Source organism: Ornithorhynchus anatinus, chromosome 3, assembly GCF_004115215.2.
Source record: "Ornithorhynchus anatinus isolate Pmale09 chromosome 3, mOrnAna1.pri.v4, whole genome shotgun sequence".
In the NCBI taxonomy this organism is placed as follows: domain Eukaryota; kingdom Metazoa; phylum Chordata; class Mammalia; order Monotremata; family Ornithorhynchidae; genus Ornithorhynchus; species Ornithorhynchus anatinus.
The window spans coordinates 70,450,238-70,454,873 of record NC_041730.1 but is presented as its reverse complement, the minus strand read 5'-3'; the positions used below and the strand labels follow the sequence as shown (position 1 = coordinate 70,454,873).

The 4,636-nt window shown below is 41.5% G+C and overlaps 1 non-coding gene across 1 annotated transcript; it reads right to left on the bottom strand.

Moving 5' to 3' along the window:
* Positions 1 to 695: 695 nt before the first annotated feature.
* Positions 696 to 833, bottom strand: LOC114810789. Its single transcript, XR_003758482.1, has one exon. It is a non-coding gene; the product is annotated as a small nucleolar RNA SNORA7 (small nucleolar RNA).
* Positions 834 to 4,636: the final 3,803 nt, after the last annotated feature.

Sequence of the window (4,636 nt, the reverse complement as noted above, 5' to 3'; positions counted from 1 at the left end):
CAATTAAAAAGAAAGAGACACAAGTTCACACTGATACATAAAATTCCTTTTGAAATAAGTTTACTGCCACTGTTGTGGTTGCTTTGTACTGGAATGGAAAGCTAAGAGATTGAAAACTAAGCCTATCTAAGAAAAAAAATGGAGAAAAGAAGGTTGAACTTCAAGGATGAGGTTATATCTAAAATTTCCAAAAGGAGGGGCATTGGCCAATGTTAGACTACCTGTGGTTTCAAACCCTTTCATACAGTCTCAGCAAGAGAATTTTAGGGAAAGAAACACAGACCAGAAACTCCATAGTGCAATGGGGCTCTTTTCACTTCTCAGGAGCTACTCTGGGACACTTTGAGAGGTGGTTAGTTTTCTGCTAATAATGGGAGAACCACATGTTCTGTCATGGAAATTGTGAAATTCCATCATCTCTAGACCCTAAATCTTGCTAGATCTAACTGGATCCGTCTGGTTCAACACTACTTGTCTTGTGCTGTCGAGTCATCTCTGACCCATAGCGACGCCATGGACACATCTCTTCCGGAACGCCCCACCTCCCACTGCAATCGTTCTGCTAGGGTATCCGTAGGGTTTTCTTCGTAAAAAATGCAGAAGTGATTTATCATTGCTCCCTTCCTAGCAGTAAACTTGAGTCTTCACCCTCGACTTTCTCCCATGCTGCTGCTGCCCAGCAAAGGTAAGTTTGGACTTGCAGCAGATTGTCTTCCACTCACTAGCCACTGGCCAAGCTAGGAATGGAATGGATATGCCTCTACTTCACTCTCCCTCCCATAGTCGAGACTGGTGGAGTACTGGAAACTCTCCAAGTGTGACCCTGAGAGGGGTCAATACTATTACTACTACTACTAATAATAGGATTTGTTAAGCACCTACTATGTGCCAGGTGCTGTACTAAGCACCGGAGTAGATAATAATAATAATTATGGTATTTGTAAAGCGCTTATTCTGTGCCAGACACGGTTTTAAGTGCCAGGGTAGATACAAGATAATTGGGTTGGACACAGTCCCTGTCCCAGATGGGGCTCACAGTCTTATTACTCAGTTTACAGATGAGGAAACTGAGGCACAGAGACGTTAAGTGATTGTCCTAAGGTAACACAGCTGACATGTGGCAGAGCCGGTATTAAAATCCAGGTCCTCTGACTTCCAGGTCTGTGATCTTTTCACTAGGCTATACTGCTTCTCATAGCTGTGGTTGTCTCTGGATTTTAAAAGCAAAAAGTTTGATAATGTGAGCACTTATCCAAAAATGTGTGTCTCTGAATATTAATATTTGTGATATTTAAGTTCTTATTACATGCTACACACACGAGGTAACTGAAGGACAGAGAAGTTAAGTGGCACAGAGTAGTTAGAGAAGCAGCGTGGCTTAGTGGCAAGAGGCCAGGCTTGGGAGTCAGAGGTCATGGGTTCGAATCCCGGCTCTGCCGCCTGTCAGCTGTGTGACTATGGGCAAGTCACTTAACTTCTCTGTGCCTCAGATACCTCATCTGTAAAATGGGGATGAAGACTATGAACTCTAGGTGGGACAAACTGATTAGCTTGTATCTACCCCAGCGCTTAGAACAGTGCTTGGCACATAGTAAGCACTTAACAAATACCAAAACTATTAAGTGACTTGTCCAAGGTCACGCAACAGACAAGTTGCAGAGCTGGGATTAGCACTCAGGTTCTTCTGACTCCTAGGCCCATGCTCTATCCACTAGGCCATGCTGCTTCAGTGCAAAGAAATTACCTCTGCTCTTACCCTCTAGATATTTCCTTTATTTTGTATCTCATTTATTCAAAGCACAATTGTGGATGTATAGTGCATTAGTTACAAAATCAATTTAAAAATAAAAGTATCAAGCAATCTATACAAAATACTCATATTTTCATGTCATATGCATGAGAACAAATCTCTATTAGAATTTAAATTCCATTCTTCTATTGATCGTTGGAAAATGTTGGATGATGAGATTGAAATAGACTGCTGCCTCTTAATCTGCTAGTAATCTTTCATCTATTGATGGGAGAGAGGTGCCCTCAAGCCTTCTCATCTCATAGGTAATCCATCAATCAATGATATTTCTTGAGTGCTTACTGTGTGCAGAACACTGTCCTAAGCACTTGATAGAGTACAATAGAAATGGTAGAAAGAGTTCCTGCCCACAGGTAGCTTATATATTATGCATAGTCACAAGCATATTTTATATCGAAAAATCATTCCAAGTAGAATCAATAAGCATGGAATTAGAGAAATGAAAATAGAGAAACCATGCACTTCCTCTGGGTGAAGCAGCATGGCTTAGTGGATAGAGCACAGGCCTGGAAGTCAGAGGACTTGAATTCTAATTCTGGCTCTGCCACATGTCTACAGTGTGACCTTGAGCAAGTCATTTTGCTTCTCTGGGCCTCAGTTACCTGGTCTGTAAAATGGTGATTGTGTCCAACCTGATTAACTTGTATCTACCTCAGCGCTTAATACAGTGCTTGGCACATAGTGCTTAACAGGTACTATAATTTTTTGGGGGAAGGGGGTGGGAGATACCTAAAATTAAGGCCAAATCTAAGAATGGAATCCAATGCAGATCAAGGAGTCTCTGACAGGGACTAGTGCATATTAGTGAAGCAGTGTGGCTTAGTGGGAAGAGCCCAGGCTTGGGAGTCAAGGTCATAGATTCTAATCCCAGCTCTGCCACTGGTCAGCCGTGTGACCTTGGGCAAGTCACTTAACTTCTCTGTACCTCAGTTACCTCATATGTAAAATGGGGATGAAGACTGTGAGCCCTATGAAGGACAACCTGATTACCTTGTATCTACTCCAGTGCTTAGAACAGTGCTTGGCGCACAGTAAGCGCTTAACAAATACCAACATTATTATTATTATTATTTGTAACCTCATATAGCTGGAATAGTTCAGGCTCAGCCCTATCATTCTAAGAGACAAGTGCAGTGTGTATCGTACTGCTGCTAGTTGGGAAAGAAAATTATGGGAATGAACCATTTCCCAAAGCATAGTTGAATGATTAAATTACTGGACAGCTACATCAATCATCTAGGGGATTTATTGAACACCTACTCTGTGCAAGTAGTGTACTAAGTGCTTGGTAATGATGGTTTGGCAGCACATTACTATAATAATGATTATAATGGCAGTAATTTTTAAGCGCTTACTATGTGCCAAGCACTGTTCTAAGCACTGAGGCAGGTACAAGACAATCAGGTTGTTCTATGCAGGGCTCACGTTCTTAATCTCCATTTTACAGATGAGGTAACTGAGGCCCAGAGAAGTTAAATTGCTTGCCCAAAGTCATACAGCAGAGAAGTGGCGTAACTGGGATTAGAACTCATGTCATCTTGACTCCTAACCCCGTGCTCTTTCCACTAAGCCAAGCTGCTTCTTTTAGTGGAAAGAGCATGGGCCTGGGAATCAGAGGACATGAGTTCTAATCTCAGCTCTGCCACTTGCTTGATATGTGATCTCGGGCAAGTCCTTAACTTCTTTGTGCTTCAATTCCTTCAGCTGTAGAATGGGGATTTAATTGCTGTTCTATCTCCTCTGTAAACCCTGTGAGGGACAGGAACTATGTCCATCCTGACTGTATCTAATTATCTTCCCCTCTTCAAAACCCTACTTAAAACTCACCTCCTCCAAGAGGTCTTCCCAGACTGAGCTCCCCTTCTCCCTCTACTCCCTCTACCGCCCCCCCCTTCACCTCTCCGCAGCTTAACCCTCTTTTCCCCCCTATCTCCCTCTGCTCCTCCCCCTCTCCCTTCCCATCCCCTCAGCACTGTACTCGTCTGCTCAACTGTAACTATTGTCATTACCCTATTTATTTTGTTAATGAAATGTACATCGCCTCGATTCTATTTAGTTGCCATTGTTTTTACGAGATGTTCTTCCCCTCGACTCTATTTATTGCCATTGTTCTTGTCTGTCCGTCTACCCTGATTAGACTGTAAGCCCGTCAAATGGCAGGGACTGTCTCTATCTGTTGCCGACTTGTTCATTCCAAGCGCTTAGTACAGTGCTCTGCACATAGTAAGCGCTCAATAAATACTATTGAATGAATGAATGAATAACCCAGTACTTAGAATAGTGTTTGACATTTAGTAAGCACTTGTTGATAACAAGCCAAATAAAATAATTCCTGAAGAAGATGCTCCCAATTGACCTTTCATAGTCGGTTTGCCTAAAGATCATCCTTTGCTCTGCTATTTCATCTGCTATTTTCAATGCTGGGTGCTGCTTCCAGTTCTGCTCCTTGCTAATACGATCTTTTGAAGGATTAAAAGTATTTTTCCAAGATGCCTAGACTCTACCATCATTTTGATTTCAACTCGGCTTCATTTTCATTATTAATTTTAATAAACACAGTTGTATTGTGATAGACATCCTCCTATATCACTCTAGCTGTTTCTTGTTTCTATTTTGTGTTTGTGAAATAGATTCATGATTCAAAATGTATTGCATTTCATTACCACTTTAATGTGTAAGAAGTAATTTAGAACCTTATAATCTGATAGCTACAGATATGATTTTGGGTTTTAAATCACAATCTAGATCTCCAGTTCAAGATGTTTCCAATATTAGAATCCTGCTCCAAGCGAACTTCATTTCTGGTTGGGAAGATCATAATGAGCA